Source organism: Triturus cristatus, chromosome 10 (assembly GCF_964204655.1).
Source record: "Triturus cristatus chromosome 10, aTriCri1.1, whole genome shotgun sequence".
Taxonomy (NCBI): domain Eukaryota; kingdom Metazoa; phylum Chordata; class Amphibia; order Caudata; family Salamandridae; genus Triturus; species Triturus cristatus.
In genome coordinates this window covers 825,555,918-825,579,600 of record NC_140593.1, presented here as the reverse complement: position 1 = coordinate 825,579,600, position 23,683 = coordinate 825,555,918, and positions in this window count along the sequence as shown.

Below are 23,683 nucleotides of genomic sequence, written 5' to 3'. Positions count from 1 at the left end.
TTCCAAAAGTGATAATTTACATTGAATAGTCATTTGCAGTCGAAAAATTAAACTTTAAAAAATTTCCATTTCTGACCATCTGGAGAAATTTCAACAGGTCACGGGTCATCGTTTTTCATCAGAAAATTGATTTTTTGGACTGTAGAAAAATTGACTCCAAATGTCATTTGGAATGTGCCTCACGTTGAATAACTACTTTTTAAAGCCTCAATGTGACCAAAATTACCATTATTACAGACTTTTTCTCCTATTCAGAAGCTTCTATTTCGACCAATTTTAGGCAATAAAGTGACTCTAAACACACCTGTTTTTGTTCCAAAAGTGATAATTTACATGGAATAGTCATTTGCAGTCAAAAAATTCAACTTTAAAAAATTTCCATTTCTGACCATCTGGAGAAATTTCGACAGGTCCCGGGTCATCGTTTTTCATCAGAAAATTGAGTTTTTGGACTGTAGAAAAATTGATTCAAAATGTCATTTGGAATGTGCCTCATGTTGAAGAACTACTTTTTAAAGCCTCAATGTGACCAAAATTGCCATTATTACAGACTTTTTCTCCTATTCAGAAGCTTCTATTTCGACCAATTTAAGGCATTACAGTGACTCTAAACACACGTGTTTTGTTCCAAAAGTGATAATTTACATGGAATAGTCATTTGCAGTCAAAAAACTTAAACATAAAAAAATTTCCATTTCTGACCATCTTGAGGATTTTCGACAGGTCCCGGGTCATCGTTTTTCATCAGAAAATTGATTTTTTGGACTGTAGAAAAATTAATTCAAAATGTCATTTGGATTGTGCCTCATGTTGAATAACTACTTTTTAAAGCCTCAATGTGACCAAAATTGCCTTATTACAGACTTTTTCTCCTATTCAGAAGCTTCTATTTCGACCAATTTAAGGCATTACAGTGACTCTAAACACACTTGTTTTTGTTCCAAAAGTGATACTTTACATGGAATAGTCATTTGCAGTCAAAAAATTAAACATTAAAAAATTTCCATTTCTGACCATCTGGAGAAATTTCGACAGGTCACGGGTCATCGTTTTTCATCAGAAAATTGATTTTTGGGACTGTAGAAAAATTGATTCAAAATGTCATTTGGAATGTGCCTTATGTTGTAGCACTACTTTTTAAAGCCCCAACGTGACCAAAATTGCCATTATTACAGACTTTTTCTCCTATTCAGAAGCTTCTATTTCGACCAATTTAAGGCATTAAAGTGACTCTAAACACACTTGTTTTTGTTCCAAAAGTGATAATTTACATGGAATAGTCATTTGCAGTCAAAAAATTAAACATAAAATTTTTTCCATTTCTGACCATCTGGAGGATTTTCGACAGGTCCCGGGTCATCGTTTTTCATCAGAAAATTGATTTTTTGGACTGTAGAAAAATTGATTCAAAATGTCATTTGGATTGTGCCTCATGTTGAATAACTAATTTTTAAAGCCTCAATGTGACCAAAATTGCCTTATTACAGACTTTTTCTCCTATTCAGAAGCTTCTATTTCGACCAATTTAAGGCATTACAGTGACTCTAAACACACTTGTTTTTGTTCCAAAAGTGATAATTTACATGGAACAGTCATTTGCAGTGAAAAAATTAAACATAAAAAAATTTCCATTTCTGACCATCTGGAGAAATTTCGACAGGTCACGGGTCATCGTTTTTCATCAGAAAATTAATTTTTTGGACTGTAGAAAAATTGATTCAAAATGTCATTTGGAATGTGCCTCATGTTGAAGAACTACTTTTTAAAGCCCCAATGTGACCAAAATTGCCATTATTACAGACTTTTTCTCCTATTCAGAAGCTTCTATTTCCACCAATTTCAGGCATTAAAGTGACTCTAAACACACTTGTTTTTGTTCCAAAAGTGATACTTTACATGGAATAGTCATTTGCAGTCAAAAAATTAAACATAAAAAAATTTCCATTTCTGACCATCTGGAGAAATTTTGACAGGTCCCGGGTCATCGTTTTTCATCAGAAAATGGATTTTTTGGACTGTAGAAAAATTGATTCAAAATGTCATTTGGAGTGTGCCTCATGTTGAATAACTCCTTTTAAAGCCTCAATGTGACCAAAATTGCCTTATTACAGACATTTTCTCCTATTCAGAAGCTTCTATTTCGGCCTATTTCAGGCATTAAAGTGACTCTAAACACACTTGTTTTTGTTCCAAAAGTGATAATTTACATGGAATAGTCATTTGCAGTCAAAAGATTAAACATTAAAAAATTTCCATTTCTGACCATCTGGAGAAATTTCGACAGGTCACAGGTCATCGTTTTTCGTCAGAAAATTGATTTTTTGGACTGTAGAAAAATTGATTCAAAATGTCATTTGGAATGTGCCTCATGTTGAAGAACTATTTTTTAAAGCCTCAATGTGACCAAAATTGCCATTATTACAGACTTTTTCTCCTATTCAGAAGCTTCTATTTCGACCAATTTCAGGCATTATAGTGATTCTAAACACACTTGTTTTTGTTCCAAAAGTGATAATTTACATGGAATAGTCATTTGCAGTCAAAAAATTAAACTTTAAAAAATTTCCATTTCTGACCATCTGGAGAAATTTCGACAGGTCACTCACGGGTCATCGTTTTTCATCAGAAAATTGATTTTTTGGACTGTAGAAAAATTGATTCAAAATGTCATTTGGAATGTGCCTCATGTTGAAGAACTATTTTTTAAAGCCTCAATGTGACCAAAATTGCCATTATTACAGACTTTTTCTCCTATTCAGAAGCTTCTATTTCGACCAATTTAAGGCATTACAGTGACTCTAAACACACTTGTTTTTGTTGCAAAAGTGATAATTTACATGGAATAGTCATTTGCAGTCAAAAAATTAAACATAAAAACATTTCCATTTCTGACCATCTGGAGAAATTTCGACAGGTCACTCACGGGTCATCGTTTTTCATCAGAAAATTGATTTTTTGTACTGTAGATAAATTGATTCACAATGTCATTTGGATTGTGCCTCATGTTGAATAACTACTTTTTAAAGCCTCAATGTGACCAAAATTGCCTTATTACAGACATTTTCTCCTATTCAGAAGCTTCTATTTCGACCAATTTAAAGCATTAAAGTGACTCTAAACACACTTGTTTTTGTTCCAAAAGTGATAATTTACATGGAATAGTCATTTGCAGTCAAAAAATTAAACTTTAAAAAATTTCCATTTCTGACCATCTGGAGAAATTTCGACAGGTCACACAGGTCATCGTTTTTCATCAGAAAATTGATTTTTTGGACTGTAGAAAAATTGATTCAAAATGTCAAATGGAATGTGCCTCATGTTGAAGAACTATTTTTTAAAGCCTCAATGTGACCAAAATTGCCATTATTACAGACATTTTCTCCTATTCGGAAGCTTCTATTTCGACCAATTTCAGGCATTAAAGTGACTCTAAACACACTTGTTTTTGTTCCAAAAGTGATAATTTACATTGAATAGTCATTTGCAGTTGAAAAATTAAACTTTAAAAAATTTCCATTTCTGACCATCTGGAGAAATTTCGACAGGTCACGGGTCATCGTTTTTCATCAGAAAATTGATTTTTTGGACTGTAGAAAAATTGACTCCAAATGTCATTTGGAATGTGCCTCACGTTGAATAACTACTTTTTAAAGCCTCAATGTGACCAAAATTACCATTATTACAGACTTTTTCTCCTATTCAGAAGCTTCTATTTCGACCAATTTCAGGCATTAAAGTGACTCTAAACACACTTGTTTTTGTTCCAAAAGTGATAATTTACATGGAATAGTCATTTGCAATCAAAAAATTAAACTTTAAAAAATTTCCATTTCTGACCATCTGGAGAAATTTCGACAGGTCACGGGTCATCGTTTTTCGTCAGAAAATTTATTTTTTGGACTGTAGAAAAATTGATTCAAAATGTCATTTGGAATGTGCCTCATGTTGAAGAACTATTTTTTAAAGCCTCAATGTGACCAAAATTGCCATTATTACAGACTTTTTCTCCTATTCAGAAGCTTCTATTTCGACCAATTTTAGGCAATAAAGTGACTCTAAACACACCTGTTTTTGTTCCAAAAGTGATAATTTACATGGAATAGTCATTTGCAGTCAAAAAATTCAACTTTAAAAAATTTCCATTTCTGACCATCTGGAGAAATTTCGACAGGTCCCGGGTCATCGTTTTTCATCAGAAAATTGAGTTTTTGGACTGTAGAAAAATTGATTCAAAATGTCATTTGGAATGTGCCTCATGTTGAAGAACTACTTTTTAAAGCCTCAATGTGACCAAAATTGCCATTATTACAGACTTTTTCTCCTATTCAGAAGCTTCTATTTCGACCAATTTAAGGCATTACAGTGACTCTAAACACACGTGTTTTGTTCCAAAAGTGATAATTTACATGGAATAGTCATTTGCAGTCAAAAAACTTAAACATAAAAAAATTTCCATTTCTGACCATCTTGAGGATTTTCGACAGGTCCCGGGTCATCGTTTTTCATCAGAAAATTGATTTTTTGGACTGTAGAAAAATTAATTCAAAATGTCATTTGGATTGTGCCTCATGTTGAATAACTACTTTTTAAAGCCTCAATGTGACCAAAATTGCCTTATTACAGACTTTTTCTCCTATTCAGAAGCTTCTATTTCGACCAATTTAAGGCATTACAGTGACTCTAAACACACTTGTTTTTGTTCCAAAAGTGATACTTTACATGGAATAGTCATTTGCAGTCAAAAAATTAAACATTAAAAAATTTCCATTTCTGACCATCTGGAGAAATTTCGACAGGTCACGGGTCATCGTTTTTCATCAGAAAATTGATTTTTGGGACTGTAGAAAAATTGATTCAAAATGTCATTTGGAATGTGCCTTATGTTGTAGCACTACTTTTTAAAGCCCCAACGTGACCAAAATTGCCATTATTACAGACTTTTTCTCCTATTCAGAAGCTTCTATTTCGACCAATTTAAGGCATTAAAGTGACTCTAAACACACTTGTTTTTGTTCCAAAAGTGATAATTTACATGGAATAGTCATTTGCAGTCAAAAAATTAAACATAAAATTTTTTCCATTTCTGACCATCTGGAGGATTTTCGACAGGTCCCGGGTCATCGTTTTTCATCAGAAAATTGATTTTTTGGACTGTAGAAAAATTGATTCAAAATGTCATTTGGATTGTGCCTCATGTTGAATAACTAATTTTTAAAGCCTCAATGTGACCAAAATTGCCTTATTACAGACTTTTTCTCCTATTCAGAAGCTTCTATTTCGACCAATTTAAGGCATTACAGTGACTCTAAACACACTTGTTTTTGTTCCAAAAGTGATAATTTACATGGAACAGTCATTTGCAGTGAAAAAATTAAACATAAAAAAATTTCCATTTCTGACCATCTGGAGAAATTTCGACAGGTCACGGGTCATCGTTTTTCATCAGAAAATTAATTTTTTGGACTGTAGAAAAATTGATTCAAAATGTCATTTGGAATGTGCCTCATGTTGAAGAACTACTTTTTAAAGCCCCAATGTGACCAAAATTGCCATTATTACAGACTTTTTCTCCTATTCAGAAGCTTCTATTTCCACCAATTTCAGGCATTAAAGTGACTCTAAACACACTTGTTTTTGTTCCAAAAGTGATACTTTACATGGAATAGTCATTTGCAGTCAAAAAATTAAACATAAAAAAATTTCCATTTCTGACCATCTGGAGAAATTTCGACAGGTCCCGGGTCATCGTTTTTCATCAGAAAATGGATTTTTTGGACTGTAGAAAAATTGATTCAAAATGTCATTTGGAGTGTGCCTCATGTTGAATAACTCCTTTTAAAGCCTCAATGTGACCAAAATTGCCTTATTACAGACATTTTCTCCTATTCAGAAGCTTCTATTTCGACCAATTTCAGGCATTAAAGTGACTCTAAACACACTTGCTTTTGTTCCAAAAGTGATCATTTACATTGAATAGTCATTTGCAGTCGAAAAATTAAACATAAAAAAATTTACATTTCTGACCATCTGGAGAAATTTCGACAGGTCCCGGGTCATCGTTTTTCATCAGAAAATTGATTTTTTGTACTGTAGAAAAATTGATTCAAAATGTCATTCGGATTGTGCCTCATGTTGAATAACTACTTTTTAAAGCCTCAATGTGACCAAAATTGCCTTATTACTGACATTTTCTCCTATTCAGAAGCTTCTATTTCGACCAATTTCAGGCATTAAAGTGACTCTAAACACACTTGTTTTTGTTCCAAATGTGATAATTTACATTGAATAGTCATTTGCAGTCGAAAAATTAAACTTTAAAAAATTTCCATTTCTGACCATCTGGAGAAATTTCGACAGGTCACGGGTCATCGTTTTTCATCAGAAAATTGATTTTTTGGACTGTAGAAAAATTGATTCAAAATGTCATTTGGAATGTGCCTCACGTTGAATAACTACTTTTTAAAGCCTCAATGTGACCAAAATTACCATTATTACAGACTTTTTCTCCTATTCAGAAGCTTCTATTTCGACCAATTTCAGGCATTAAAGTGACTCTAAACACACTTGTTTTTGTTCCAAAAGTGATAATTTACATGGAATAGTCATTTGCAGTCAAAAAATTAAACTTTAAAAAATTTCCATTTCTGACCATCTGGAGAAATTTCGACAGGTCACGGGTCATCGTTTTTCGTCAGAAAATTTATTTTTTGGACTGTAGAAAAATTGATTCAAAATGTCATTTGGAATGTGCCTCATGTTGAAGAACTATTTTTTAAAGCCTCAATGTGACCAAAATTGCCATTATTACAGACTTTTTCTCCTATTCAGAAGCTTCTATTTCGACGAATTTAAGGCATTACAGTGACTCTAAACACACTTGTTTTGTTGCAAAAGTGATAATTTACATGGAATAGTCATTTGCAGTCAAAAAATTAAACATAAAAAAATTTCCATTTCTGACCATCTGGAGAAATTTCGACAGGTCCCGGGTCATCGTTTTTCATCAGAAAATAGATTTTTTGGACTGTAGAAAAATTGATTCAAAATGTCATTTGGATTGTGCCTCATGTTGAATAACTACTTTTTAAAGCCTCAAAGTGACCAAAATTGCCTTATTACAGACATTTTCTCCTATTCAGAAGCTTCTATTTTGACCAATTTCAGGCATTAAAGTGACTCTAAACACACTTGTTTTTGTTCCAAAAGTGATAATTTACATTGAATAGTCATTTGCAGTCGAAAAATTAAACTTTAAAAAATTTCCATTTCTGACCATCTGGAGAAATTTCGACAGGTCACGGGTCATCGTTTTTCATCAGAAAATTGATTTTTTGGACTGTAGAAAAATTGATTCAAAATGTCATTTGGAATGTGCCTCATGTTGAAGAACTATTTTTTAAAGCCTCATTATGACCAAAATTGCCATTATTACAGACTTTTTCTCCTATTCAGAAGCTTCTATTTCGACCAATTTAAGGCATTACAGTGACTCTAAACACACTTGTTTTTGTTCCAAAAGTGATAATTTACATGGAATAGTCATTTGCAGTCAAAAAATTAAACATAAAAAAATTTCCATTTCTGACCATCTGGAGAAATTTCGACAGGTCCCGGGTCATCGTTTTTCATCAGAAAATTGATTTTTTGTACTGTAGAAAAATTGATTCAAAATGTCATTCGGATTGTGCCTCATGTTGAATAACTACTTTTTAAAGCCTCAATGTGACCAAAATTGCCTTATTACAGACATTTTCTCCTATTCAGAAGCTTCTATTTCGACCAATTTCAGGCATTAAAGTGATTTTAAACACACTTGTTTTTGTTCCAAAAGTGATAATTTACATTGAATAGTCATTTGCAGTCGAAAAATTAAACTTTAAAAAATTTCCATTTCTGACCATCTGGAGAAATTTCGACAGGTCACGGGTCATCGTTTTTCATCAGAAAATTGATTTTTTGGACTGTAGAAAAATTGATTCAAAATGTCATTTGGAATGTGCCTCATGTTGAAGAACTATTTTTTAAAGCCTCATTATGACCAAAATTGCCATTATTACAGACTTTTTCTCCTATTCAGAAGCTTCTATTTCGACCAATTTAAGGCATTACAGTGACTCTAAACACACTTGTTTTTGTTCCAAAAGTGATAATTTACATGGAATAGTCATTTGCAGTCAAAAAATTAAACATAAAAAAATTTCCATTTCTGACCATCTGGAGAAATTTCGACAGGTCCCGGGTCATCGTTTTTCATCAGAAAATTGATTTTTTGTACTGTAGAAAAATTGATTCAAAATGTCATTCGGATTGTGCCTCATGTTGAATAACTACTTTTTAAAGCCTCAATGTGACCAAAATTGCCTTATTACAGACATTTTCTCCTATTCAGAAGCTTCTATTTCGACCAATTTCAGACATTAAAGTGACTCTAAACACACGTGTTTTTGTTCCAAATGTGATAATTTACATTGAATAGTCATTTGCAGTCGAAAAATTAAACTTTAAAAAATTTCCATTTCTGACCATCTGGAGAAATTTCGACAGGTCACGGGTCATCGTTTTTCATCAGAAAATTGATTTTTTGGACTGTAGAAAAATTGATTCAAAATGTCATTTGGAATGTGCCTCATGTTGAAGAACTATTTTTTAAAGCCTCATTATGACCAAAATTGCCATTATTACAGACTTTTTCTCCTATTCAGAAGCTTCTATTTCGACCAATTTAAGGCATTACAGTGACTCTAAACACACTTGTTTTTGTTCCAAAAGTGATAATTTACATGGAATAGTCATTTGCAGTCAAAAAATTAAACATAAAAAAATTTCCATTTCTGACCATCTGGAGAAATTTCGACAGGTCCCGGGTCATCGTTTTTCATCAGAAAATTGATTTTTTGTACTGTAGAAAAATTGATTCAAAATGTCATTCGGATTGTGCCTCATGTTGAATAACTACTTTTTAAAGCCTCAATGTGACCAAAATTGCCTTATTACAGACATTTTCTCCTATTCAGAAGCTTCTATTTCGACCAATTTCAGACATTAAAGTGACTCTAAACACACGTGTTTTTGTTCCAAATGTGATAATTTACATTGAATAGTCATTTGCAGTCGAAAAATTAAACTTTAAAAAATTTCCATTTCTGACCATCTGGAGAAATTTCGACAGGTCCCGGGTCATCGTTTTTCATCAGAAAATTGATTTTTTGGACTGTAGAAAAATTGATTCAAAATGTCATTTGGAATGTGCCTCACGTTGAATAACTACTTTTTAAAGCCTCAATGTGACCAAAATTACCATTATTACAGACTTTTTCTCCTATTCAGAAGCTTCTATTTCGACCAATTTTAGGCAATAAAGTGACTCTAAACACACCTGTTTTTGTTCCAAAAGTGATAATTTACATGGAATAGTCATTTGCAGTCAAAAAATTCAACTTTAAAAAATTTCCATTTCTGACCATCTGGAGAAATTTCGACAGGTCCCGGGTCATCGTTTTTCATCAGAAAATTGAGTTTTTGGACTGTAGAAAAATTGATTCAAAATGTCATTTGGAATGTGCCTCATGTTGAAGAACTACTTTTTAAAGCCTCAATGTGACCAAAATTGCCATTATTACAGACTTTTTCTCCTATTCAGAAGCTTCTATTTCGACCAATTTAAGGCATTACAGTGACTCTAAACACACGTGTTTTGTTCCAAAAGTGATAATTTACATGGAATAGTCATTTGCAGTCAAAAAACTTAAACATAAAAAAATTTCCATTTCTGACCATCTTGAGGATTTTCGACAGGTCCCGGGTCATCGTTTTTCATCAGAAAATTGATTTTTTGGACTGTAGAAAAATTAATTCAAAATGTCATTTGGATTGTGCCTCATGTTGAATAACTACTTTTTAAAGCCTCAATGTGACCAAAATTGCCTTATTACAGACTTTTTCTCCTATTCAGAAGCTTCTATTTCGACCAATTTAAGGCATTACAGTGACTCTAAACACACTTGTTTTTGTTCCAAAAGTGATACTTTACATGGAATAGTCATTTGCAGTCAAAAAATTAAACATTAAAAAATTTCCATTTCTGACCATCTGGAGAAATTTCGACAGGTCACGGGTCATCGTTTTTCATCAGAAAATTGATTTTTGGGACTGTAGAAAAATTGATTCAAAATGTCATTTGGAATGTGCCTTATGTTGTAGCACTACTTTTTAAAGCCCCAACGTGACCAAAATTGCCATTATTACAGACTTTTTCTCCTATTCAGAAGCTTCTATTTCGACCAATTTAAGGCATTAAAGTGACTCTAAACACACTTGTTTTTGTTCCAAAAGTGATAATTTACATGGAATAGTCATTTGCAGTCAAAAAATTAAACATAAAATTTTTTCCATTTCTGACCATCTGGAGGATTTTCGACAGGTCCCGGGTCATCGTTTTTCATCAGAAAATTGATTTTTTGGACTGTAGAAAAATTGATTCAAAATGTCATTTGGATTGTGCCTCATGTTGAATAACTAATTTTTAAAGCCTCAATGTGACCAAAATTGCCTTATTACAGACTTTTTCTCCTATTCAGAAGCTTCTATTTCGACCAATTTAAGGCATTACAGTGACTCTAAACACACTTGTTTTTGTTCCAAAAGTGATAATTTACATGGAACAGTCATTTGCAGTGAAAAAATTAAACATAAAAAAATTTCCATTTCTGACCATCTGGAGAAATTTCGACAGGTCACGGGTCATCGTTTTTCATCAGAAAATTAATTTTTTGGACTGTAGAAAAATTGATTCAAAATGTCATTTGGAATGTGCCTCATGTTGAAGAACTACTTTTTAAAGCCCCAATGTGACCAAAATTGCCATTATTACAGACTTTTTCTCCTATTCAGAAGCTTCTATTTCCACCAATTTCAGGCATTAAAGTGACTCTAAACACACTTGTTTTTGTTCCAAAAGTGATACTTTACATGGAATAGTCATTTGCAGTCAAAAAATTAAACATAAAAAAATTTCCATTTCTGACCATCTGGAGAAATTTCGACAGGTCCCGGGTCATCGTTTTTCATCAGAAAATGGATTTTTTGGACTGTAGAAAAATTGATTCAAAATGTCATTTGGAGTGTGCCTCATGTTGAATAACTCCTTTTAAAGCCTCAATGTGACCAAAATTGCCTTATTACAGACATTTTCTCCTATTCAGAAGCTTCTATTTCGACCAATTTCAGGCATTAAAGTGACTCTAAACACACTTGCTTTTGTTCCAAAAGTGATCATTTACATTGAATAGTCATTTGCAGTCGAAAAATTAAACATAAAAAAATTTACATTTCTGACCATCTGGAGAAATTTCGACAGGTCCCGGGTCATCGTTTTTCATCAGAAAATTGATTTTTTGTACTGTAGAAAAATTGATTCAAAATGTCATTCGGATTGTGCCTCATGTTGAATAACTACTTTTTAAAGCCTCAATGTGACCAAAATTGCCTTATTACTGACATTTTCTCCTATTCAGAAGCTTCTATTTCGACCAATTTCAGGCATTAAAGTGACTCTAAACACACTTGTTTTTGTTCCAAATGTGATAATTTACATTGAATAGTCATTTGCAGTCGAAAAATTAAACTTTAAAAAATTTCCATTTCTGACCATCTGGAGAAATTTCGACAGGTCACGGGTCATCGTTTTTCATCAGAAAATTGATTTTTTGGACTGTAGAAAAATTGATTCAAAATGTCATTTGGAATGTGCCTCACGTTGAATAACTACTTTTTAAAGCCTCAATGTGACCAAAATTACCATTATTACAGACTTTTTCTCCTATTCAGAAGCTTCTATTTCGACCAATTTCAGGCATTAAAGTGACTCTAAACACACTTGTTTTTGTTCCAAAAGTGATAATTTACATGGAATAGTCATTTGCAGTCAAAAAATTAAACTTTAAAAAATTTCCATTTCTGACCATCTGGAGAAATTTCGACAGGTCACGGGTCATCGTTTTTCGTCAGAAAATTTATTTTTTGGACTGTAGAAAAATTGATTCAAAATGTCATTTGGAATGTGCCTCATGTTGAAGAACTATTTTTTAAAGCCTCAATGTGACCAAAATTGCCATTATTACAGACTTTTTCTCCTATTCAGAAGCTTCTATTTCGACGAATTTAAGGCATTACAGTGACTCTAAACACACTTGTTTTGTTGCAAAAGTGATAATTTACATGGAATAGTCATTTGCAGTCAAAAAATTAAACATAAAAAAATTTCCATTTCTGACCATCTGGAGAAATTTCGACAGGTCCCGGGTCATCGTTTTTCATCAGAAAATAGATTTTTTGGACTGTAGAAAAATTGATTCAAAATGTCATTTGGATTGTGCCTCATGTTGAATAACTACTTTTTAAAGCCTCAAAGTGACCAAAATTGCCTTATTACAGACATTTTCTCCTATTCAGAAGCTTCTATTTTGACCAATTTCAGGCATTAAAGTGACTCTAAACACACTTGTTTTTGTTCCAAAAGTGATAATTTACATTGAATAGTCATTTGCAGTCGAAAAATTAAACTTTAAAAAATTTCCATTTCTGACCATCTGGAGAAATTTCGACAGGTCACGGGTCATCGTTTTTCATCAGAAAATTGATTTTTTGGACTGTAGAAAAATTGATTCAAAATGTCATTTGGAATGTGCCTCATGTTGAAGAACTATTTTTTAAAGCCTCATTATGACCAAAATTGCCATTATTACAGACTTTTTCTCCTATTCAGAAGCTTCTATTTCGACCAATTTAAGGCATTACAGTGACTCTAAACACACTTGTTTTTGTTCCAAAAGTGATAATTTACATGGAATAGTCATTTGCAGTCAAAAAATTAAACATAAAAAAATTTCCATTTCTGACCATCTGGAGAAATTTCGACAGGTCCCGGGTCATCGTTTTTCATCAGAAAATTGATTTTTTGTACTGTAGAAAAATTGATTCAAAATGTCATTCGGATTGTGCCTCATGTTGAATAACTACTTTTTAAAGCCTCAATGTGACCAAAATTGCCTTATTACAGACATTTTCTCCTATTCAGAAGCTTCTATTTCGACCAATTTCAGGCATTAAAGTGATTTTAAACACACTTGTTTTTGTTCCAAAAGTGATAATTTACATTGAATAGTCATTTGCAGTCGAAAAATTAAACTTTAAAAAATTTCCATTTCTGACCATCTGGAGAAATTTCGACAGGTCACGGGTCATCGTTTTTCATCAGAAAATTGATTTTTTGGACTGTAGAAAAATTGATTCAAAATGTCATTTGGAATGTGCCTCATGTTGAAGAACTATTTTTTAAAGCCTCATTATGACCAAAATTGCCATTATTACAGACTTTTTCTCCTATTCAGAAGCTTCTATTTCGACCAATTTAAGGCATTACAGTGACTCTAAACACACTTGTTTTTGTTCCAAAAGTGATAATTTACATGGAATAGTCATTTGCAGTCAAAAAATTAAACATAAAAAAATTTCCATTTCTGACCATCTGGAGAAATTTCGACAGGTCCCGGGTCATCGTTTTTCATCAGAAAATTGATTTTTTGTACTGTAGAAAAATTGATTCAAAATGTCATTCGGATTGTGCCTCATGTTGAATAACTACTTTTTAAAGCCTCAATGTGACCAAAATTGCCTTATTACAGACATTTTCTCCTATTCAGAAGCTTCTATTTCGACCAATTTCAGACATTAAAGTGACTCTAAACACACGTGTTTTTGTTCCAAATGTGATAATTTACATTGAATAGTCATTTGCAGTCGAAAAATTAAACTTTAAAAAATTTCCATTTCTGACCATCTGGAGAAATTTCGACAGGTCACGGGTCATCGTTTTTCATCAGAAAATTGATTTTTTGGACTGTAGAAAAATTGATTCAAAATGTCATTTGGAATGTGCCTCATGTTGAAGAACTATTTTTTAAAGCCTCATTATGACCAAAATTGCCATTATTACAGACTTTTTCTCCTATTCAGAAGCTTCTATTTCGACCAATTTAAGGCATTACAGTGACTCTAAACACACTTGTTTTTGTTCCAAAAGTGATAATTTACATGGAATAGTCATTTGCAGTCAAAAAATTAAACATAAAAAAATTTCCATTTCTGACCATCTGGAGAAATTTCGACAGGTCCCGGGTCATCGTTTTTCATCAGAAAATTGATTTTTTGTACTGTAGAAAAATTGATTCAAAATGTCATTCGGATTGTGCCTCATGTTGAATAACTACTTTTTAAAGCCTCAATGTGACCAAAATTGCCTTATTACAGACATTTTCTCCTATTCAGAAGCTTCTATTTCGACCAATTTCAGACATTAAAGTGACTCTAAACACACGTGTTTTTGTTCCAAATGTGATAATTTACATTGAATAGTCATTTGCAGTCGAAAAATTAAACTTTAAAAAATTTCCATTTCTGACCATCTGGAGAAATTTCGACAGGTCCCGGGTCATCGTTTTTCATCAGAAAATTGATTTTTTGGACTGTAGAAAAATTGATTCAAAATGTCATTTGGAATGTGCCTCACGTTGAATAACTACTTTTTAAAGCCTCAATGTGACCAAAATTACCATTATTACAGACTTTTTCTCCTATTCAGAAGCTTCTATTTCGACCAATTTCAGGCATTAAAGTGACTCTAAACACACTTGTTTTTGTTCCAAAAGTGATAATTTACATGGAATAGTCATTTGCAGTCAAAAAATTAAACTTTAAAACATTTCCATTTCTGACCATCTGGAGAAATTTCGACAGGTCACGGGTCATCGTTTTTCATCAGAAAATTGATTTTTTGGACTGTAGAAAAATTGATTCAAAATGTCATTTGGAATGTGCCTCATGTTGAAGAACTATTTTTTAAAGCCTCATTATGACCAAAATTGCCATTATTACAGACTTTTTCTCCTATTCAGAAGCTTCTATTTCGACCAATTTAAGGCATTACAGTGACTCTAAACACACTTGTTTTTGTTCCAAAAGTGATAATTTACATGGAATAGTCATTTGCAGTCAAAAAATTAAACATAAAAAAATTTCCATTTCTGACCATCTGGAGAAATTTCGACAGGTCCCGGGTCATCGTTTTTCATCAGAAAATTGATTTTTTGTACTGTAGAAAAATTGATTCAAAATGTCATTCGGATTGTGCCTCATGTTGAATAACTACTTTTTAAAGCCTCAATGTGACCAAAATTGCCTTATTACAGACATTTTCTCCTATTCAGAAGCTTCTATTTCGACCAATTTCAGGCATTAAAGTGACTCTAAACACACTTGTTTTTGTTCCAAAAGTGATAATTTACATGGAATAGTCATTTGCAGTCAAAAAATAAACTTTAAAAAATTTCCATTTCTGACCATCTGGAGAAATTTCGACAGGTCACGGGTCATCGTTTTTCGTCAGAAAATTTATTTTTTGGACTGTAGAAAAATTGATTCAAAATGTCATTTGGAATGTGCCTCATGTTGAAGAACTATTTTTTAAAGCCTCAATGTGACCAAAATTGCCATTATTACAGACTTTTTCTCCTATTCAGAAGCTTCTATTTCGACAAATTTAAGGCATTACAGTGACTCTAAACACACTTGCTTTTGTTCCAAAAGTGATCATTTACATGGAATAGTCATTTGCAGTCAAAAAATAAACTTTAAAAAATTTCCATTTCTGACCATCTGGAGAAATTTCGACAGGTCCCGGGTCATCGTTTTTCATCAGAAAATTGATTTTTTGGACTGTAGAAAAATTGATTCAAAATGTCATTTGGATTGTGCCTCATGTTGAATAACTACTTTTTAAAGCCTCAATGTGACCAAAATTGCCTTATTACAGACATTTTCTCCTATTCAGAAGCTTCTATTTCGACCAATTTCAGGCATTAAAGTGACTCTAAACACACTTGCTTTTGTTCCAAAAGTGATCATTTACATGGAATAGTCATTTGCAGTCAAAAAATAAACTTTAAAAAATTTCCATTTCTGACCATCTGGAGAAATTTCGACAGGTCCCGGGTCATCGTTTTTCATCAGAAAATTGATTTTTTGGACTGTAGAAAAATTGATTCAAAATGTCATTTGGATTGTGCCTCATGTTGAATAACTACTTTTTAAAGCCTCAATGTGCCCAAAATTACCATTATTACAGACTTTTTCTCCTATTCAGAAGCTTCTATTTCGACCAATTTCAGGCAATAAAGTGACTCTAAACACACTTGTTTTTGTTCCAAAAGTGATAATTTACATTGAATAGTCATTTGCAGTCGAAAAATTAAACTTTAAAAAATTTCCATTTCTGACCATCTGGAGAAATTTCGACAGGTCACGGGTCATCGTTTTTCATCAGAAAATTGATTTTTTGGACTGTAGAAAAATTGATTCAAAATGTCATTTGGAATGTGCCTCATGTTGAAGAACTATTTTTTAAAGCCTCATTATGACCAAAATTGCCATTATTACAGACTTTTTCTCCTATTCAGAAGCTTCTATTTCGACCAATTTAAGGCATTACAGTGACTCTAAACACACTTGTTTTTGTTCCAAAAGTGATAATTTACATGGAATAGTCATTTGCAGTCAAAAAATTAAACATAAAAAAATTTACATTTCTGACCATCTGGAGAAATTTCGACAGGTCCCGGGTCATCGTTTTTCATCAGAAAATTGATTTTTTGTACTGTAGAAAAATTGATTCAAAATGTCATTCGGATTGTGCCTCATGTTGAATAACTACTTTTTAAAGCCTCAATGTGACCAAAATTGCCTTATTACAGACATTTTCTCCTATTCAGAAGCTTCTATTTCGACCAATTTCAGGCATTAAAGTGACTCTAAACACACTTGTTTTTGTTCCAAATGTGATAATTTACATTGAATAGTCATTTGCAGTCGAAAAATTAAACTTTAAAAAATTTCCATTTCTGACCATCTGGAGAAATTTCGACAGGTCACGGGTCATCGTTTTTCATCAGAAAATTGATTTTTTGGACTGTAGAAAAATTGATTCAAAATGTCATTTGGAATGTGCCTCACGTTAAATAACTACTTTTTAAAGCCTCAATGTGACCAAAATTACCATTATTACAGACTTTTTCTCCTATTCAGAAGCTTCTATTTCGACCAATTTCAGGCATTAAAGTTACTCTAAACACACTTGTTTTTGTTCCAAAAGTGATAATTTACATGGAATAGTCATTTGCAGTCAAAAAATTAAACTTTAAAAAATTTCCATTTCTGACCATCTGGAGAAATTTCGACAGGTCACGGGTCATCGTTTTTCGTCAGAAAATTTATTTTTTGGACTGTAGAAAAATTGATTCAAAATGTCATTTGGAATGTGCCTCATGTTGAAGAACTATTTTTTAAAGCCTCAATGTGACCAAAATTGCCATTATTACAGACTTTTTCTCCTATTCAGAAGCTTCTATTTCGACGAATTTAAGGCATTACAGTGACTCTAAACACACTTGTTTTGTTGCAAAAGTGATAATTTACATGGAATAGTCATTTGCAGTCAAAAAATTAAACATAAAAAAATTTCCATTTCTGACCATCTGGAGAAATTTCGACAGGTCCCGGGTCATCGTTTTTCATCAGAAAATTGATTTTTTGGACTGTAGAAAAATTGATTCAAAATGTCATTTGGATTGTGCCTCATGTTGAATAACTACTTTTTAAAGCCTCAATGTGACCAAAATTGCCTTATTACAGACATTTTCTCCTATTCAGAAGCTTCTATTTCGACCAATTTCAGGCATTAAAGTGACTCTAAACACACTTGTTTTTGTTCCAAAAGTGATAATTTACATTGAATAGTCATTTGCAGTCGAAAAATTAAACTTTAAAAAATTTCCATTTCTGACCATCTGGAGAAATTTCGACAGGTCACGGGTCATCGTTTTTCATCAGAAAATTGATTTTTTGGACTGTAGAAAAATTGATTCAAAATGTCCTTTGGATTGTGCCTCACGTTGAATAACTACTTTTTAAAGCCTCAATGTGACCAAAATTACCATTATTACAGACTTTTTCTCCTATTCAGAAGCTTCTATTTCGACCAATTTCAGGCAATAAAGTGACTCTAAACACACTTGTTTTTGTTCCAAAAGTGATAATTTACATTGAATAGTCATTTGCAGTCGAAAAATTAAACTTTAAAAAATTTCCATTTCTGACCATCTGGAGAAATTTCGACAGGTCACGGGTCATCGTTTTTCATCAGAAAATTGATTTTTTGGACTGTAGAAAAATTGATTCAAAATGTCATTTGGAATGTGCCTCATGTTGAAGAACTATTTTTTAAAGCCTCATTATGACCAAAATTGCCATTATTACAGACTTTTTCTCCTATTCAGAAGCTTCTATTTCGACCAATTTAAGGCATTACAGTGACTCTAAACACACTTGTTTTTGTTCCAAAAGTGATAATTTACATGGAATAGTCATTTGCAGTCAAAAAATTAAACATAAAAAAATTTCCATTTCTGACCATCTGGAGAAATTTCGACAGGTCCCGGGTCATCGTTTTTCATCAGAAAATTGATTTTTTGTACTGTAGAAAAATTGATTCAAAATGTCATTCGGATTGTGCCTCATGTTGAATAACTACTTTTTAAAGCCTCAATGTGACCAAAATTGCCTTATTACAGACATTTTCTCCTATTCAGAAGCTTCTATTTCGACCAATTTCAGGCATTAAAGTGACTCTAAACACACGTGTTTTTGTTCCAAATGTGATAATTTACATTGAATAGTCATTTGCAGTCGAAAAATTAAACTTTAAAAAATTTCCATTTCTGACCATCTGGAGAAATTTCGACAGGTCCCGGGTCATCGTTTTTCATCAGAAAATTGATTTTTTGGACTGTAGAAAAATTGATTCAAAATGTCATTTGGAATGTGCCTCACGTTGAATAACTACTTTTTAAAGCCTCAATGTGACCAAAATTACCATTATTACAGACTTTTTCTCCTATTCAGAAGCTTCTATTTCGACCAATTTCAGGCATTAAAGTGACTCTAAACACACTTGTTTTTGTTCCAAAAGTGATAATTTACATGGAATAGTCATTTGCAGTCAAAAAATTAAACTTTAAAACATTTCCATTTCTGACCATCTGGAGAAATTTCGACAGGTCACGGGTCATCGTTTTTCGTCAGAAAATTTATTTTTTGGACTGTAGAAAAATTGATTCAAAATGTCATTTGGAATGTGCCTCATGTTGAAGAACTATTTTTTAAAGCCTCAATGTGACCAAAATTGCCATTATTACAGACTTTTTCTCCTATTCAGAAGCTTCTATTTCGACGAATTTAAGGCATTACAGTGACTCTAAACACACTTGTTTTGTTGCAAAAGTGATAATTTACATGGAATAGTCATTTGCAGTCAAAAAATTAAACATAAAAAAATTTCCATTTCTGACCATCTGGAGAAATTTCGACAGGTCCCGGGTCATCGTTTTTCATCAGAAAATTGATTTTTTGGACTGTAGAAAAATTGATTCAAAATGTCATTTGGATTGTGCCTCATGTTGAATAACTACTTTTTAAAGCCTCAATGTGACCAAAATTGCCTTATTACAGACATTTTCTCCTATTCAGAAGCTTCTATTTCGACCAATTTCAGGCATTAAAGTGACTCTAAACACACTTGTTTTTGTTCCAAAAGTGATAATTTACATTGAATAGTCATTTGCAGTCGAAAAATTAAACTTTAAAAAATTTCCATTTCTGACCATCTGGAGAAATTTCGACAGGTCACGGGTCATCGTTTTTCATCAGAAAATTGATTTTTTGGACTGTAGAAAAATTGATTCAAAATGTCCTTTGGATTGTGCCTCACGTTGAATAACTACTTTTTAAAGCCTCAATGTGACCAAAATTACCATTATTACAGACTTTTTCTCCTATTCAGAAGCTTCTATTTCGACCAATTTCAGGCAATAAAGTGACTCTAAACACACTTGTTTTTGTTCCAAAAGTGATAATTTACATTGAATAGTCATTTGCAGTCGAAAAATTAAACTTTAAAAAATTTCCATTTCTGACCATGTGGAGAAATTTCGACAGGTCACGGGTCATCGTTTTTCATCAGAAAATTGATTTTTTGGACTGTAGAAAAATTGACTCCAAATGTCATTTGGAATGTGCCTCATGTTGAAGAACTACTTTTTAAAGCCTCAATGTGACCAAAATTGCCTTATTACAGACATTTTCTCCTATTCAGAAACTTCTATTTCGGCCTATTTCAGGCATTAAAGTGACTCTAAACACACTTGTTTTTGTTCCAAAAGTGATAATTTACATGGAATAGTCATTTGCAGTCAAAAAATTAAACATAAAAAAATTCCCATTTCTGACCATCTTGAGGATTTTCGACAGGTCCCGGGTCATCGTTTTTCATCAGAAAATTGATTTTTTGGACTGTAGAAAAATTAATTCAAAATGTCATTTGGATTGTGCCTCATGTTGAATAACTACTTTTTAAAGCCTCAATGTGACCAAAATTGCCTTATTACAGACATTTTCTCCTATTCAGAAGCTTCTATTTCAACCAATTTCAGGCATTAAAGTGACTCTAAACACACTTGTTTTTGTTCCAAAAGTGATAATTTACATTGAATAGTCATTTGCAGTCGAAAAATTAAACTTTAAAAAATTTCCATTTCTGACCATCTGGAGAAATTTCAACAGGTCACGGGTCATCGTTTTTCATCAGAAAATTGATTTTTTGGACTGTAGAAAAATTGACTCCAAATGTCATTTGGAATGTGCCTCACGTTGAATAACTACTTTTTAAAGCCTCAATGTGACCAAAATTACCATTATTACAGACTTTTTCTCCTATTCAGAAGCTTCTATTTCGACCAATTTTAGGCAATAAAGTGACTCTAAACACACTTGTTTTTGTTCCAAAAGTGATAATTTACATGGAATAGTCATTTGCAGTCAAAAAATTCAACTTTAAAAAATTTCCATTTCTGACCATCTGGAGAAATTTCGACAGGTCCCGGATCATCGTTTTTCATCAGAAAATTGAGTTTTTGGACTGTAGAAAAATTGATTCAAAATGTCATTTGGAATGTGCCTCATGTTGAAGAACTACTTTTTAAAGCCTCAATGTGACCAAAATTGCCATTATTACAGACTTTTTCTCCTATTCAGAAGCTTCTATTTCGACCAATTTAAGGCATTACAGTGACTCTAAACACACGTGTTTTGTTCCAAAAGTGATAATTTACATGGAATAGTCATTTGCAGTCAAAAAACTTAAACATAAAAAAATTTCCATTTCTGACCATCTTGAGGATTTTCGACAGGTCCCGGGTCATCGTTTTTCATCAGAAAATTGATTTTTTGGACTGTAGAAAAATTAATTCAAAATGTCATTTGGATTGTGCCTCATGTTGAATAACTACTTTTTAAAGCCTCAATGTGACCAAAATTGCCTTATTACAGACTTTTTCTCCTATTCAGAAGCTTCTATTTCGACCAATTTAAGGCATTACAGTGACTCTAAACACACTTGTTTTTGTTCTAAAAGTGATAAATTACATGGAACAGTCATTTGCAGTCAAAAAATTAAACATAAAAAAAATTCCATTTCTGACCATCTGGAGAAATTTCGACAGGTTACGGGTCATCGTTTTTCATCAGAAAATTGATTTTTTGGACTGTAGAAAAATTGATTCAAAATGTCATTTGGAATGTGCCTCATGTTGAAGAACTACTTTTTAAAGCCCCAATGTGACCAAAATTGCCATTATTACAGACTTTTTCTCCTATTCAGAAGCTTCTATTTCGACCAATTTCAGGCAATAAAGTGACTCTAAACACACTTGTTTTTGTTCCAAAAGTGATAATTTACATTGAATAGTCATTTGCAGTCGAAAAATTAAACTTTAAAAAATTTCCATTTCTGACCATCTGGAGAAATTTCGACAGGTCACGGGTCATCGTTTTTCATCAGAAAATTGATTTTTTGGACTGTAGAAAAATTGATTCAAAATGTCATTTGGAATGTGCCTCATGTTGAAGAACTATTTTTTAAAGCCTCATTATGACCAAAATTGCCATTATTACAGACATTTTCTCCTATTCAGAAGCTTCTATTTCGACCAATTTCAGGCATTAAAGTGACTCTAAACACACTTGTTTTTGTTCCAAAAGTGATAATTTACATTGAATAGTCATTTGCAGTCGAAAAATTAAACTTTAAAAAATTTCCATTTCTGACCATCTGGAGAAATTTCGACAGGTCACGGGTCATCGTTTTTCATCAGAAAATTGATTTTTTGGACTGTAGAAAAATTGATTCAAAATGTCCTTTGGATTGTGCCTCACGTTGAATAACTACTTTTTAAAGCCTCAATGTGACCAAAATTACCATTATTACAGACTTTTTCTCCTATTCAGAAGCTTCTATTTCGACCAATTTCAGGCAATAAAGTGACTCTAAACACACTTGTTTTTGTTCCAAAAGTGATAATTTACATTGAATAGTCATTTGCAGTCGAAAAATTAAACTTTAAAAAATTTCCATTTCTGACCATCTGGAGAAATTTCGACAGGTCACGGGTCATCGTTTTTCATCAGAAAATTGATTTTTTGGACTGTTGAAAAATTGACTCCAAATGTCATTTGGAATGTGCCTCATGTTGAAGAACTACTTTTTAAAGCCTCAATGTGACCAAAATTGCCTTATTACAGACATTTTCTCCTATTCAGAAACTTCTATTTCGGCCTATTTCAGGCATTAAAGTGACTCTAAACACACTTGTTTTTGTTCCAAAAGTGATAATTTACATGGAATAGTCATTTGCAGTCAAAAAATTAAACATAAAAAAATTCCCATTTCTGACCATCTTGAGGATTTTCGACAGGTCCCGGGTCATCGTTTTTCATCAGAAAATTGATTTTTTGGACTGTAGAAAAATTAATTCAAAATGTCATTTGGATTGTGCCTCAAGTTTCAATAACTACTTTTTAAAGCCTCAATGTGACCAAAATTGCCTTATTACAGACATTTTCTCCTATTCAGAAGCTTCTATTTCGACCAATTTCAGGCATTAAAGTGACTCTAAACACACTTGTTTTTGTTCCAAAAGTGATAATTTACATTGAATAGTCATTTGCAGTCGAAAAATTAAACTTTAAAAAATTTCCATTTCTGACCATCTGGAGAAATTTCAACAGGTCACGGGTCATCGTTTTTCATCAGAAAATTGATTTTTTGGACTGTAGAAAAATTGACTCCAAATGTCATTTGGAATGTGCCTCACGTTGAATAACTACTTTTTAAAGCCTCAATGTGACCAAAATTACCATTATTACAGACTTTTTCTCCTATTCAGAAGCTTCTATTTCGACCAATTTTAGGCAATAAAGTGACTCTAAACACACTTGTTTTTGTTCCAAAAGTGATAATTTACATGGAATAGTCATTTGCAGTCAAAAAATTCAACTTTAAAAAATTTCCATTTCTGACCATCTGGAGAAATTTCGACAGGTCCCGGATCATCGTTTTTCATCAGAAAATTGAGTTTTTGGACTGTAGAAAAATTGATTCAAAATGTCATTTGGAATGTGCCTCATGTTGAAGAACTACTTTTTAAAGCCTCAATGTGACCAAAATTGCCATTATTACAGA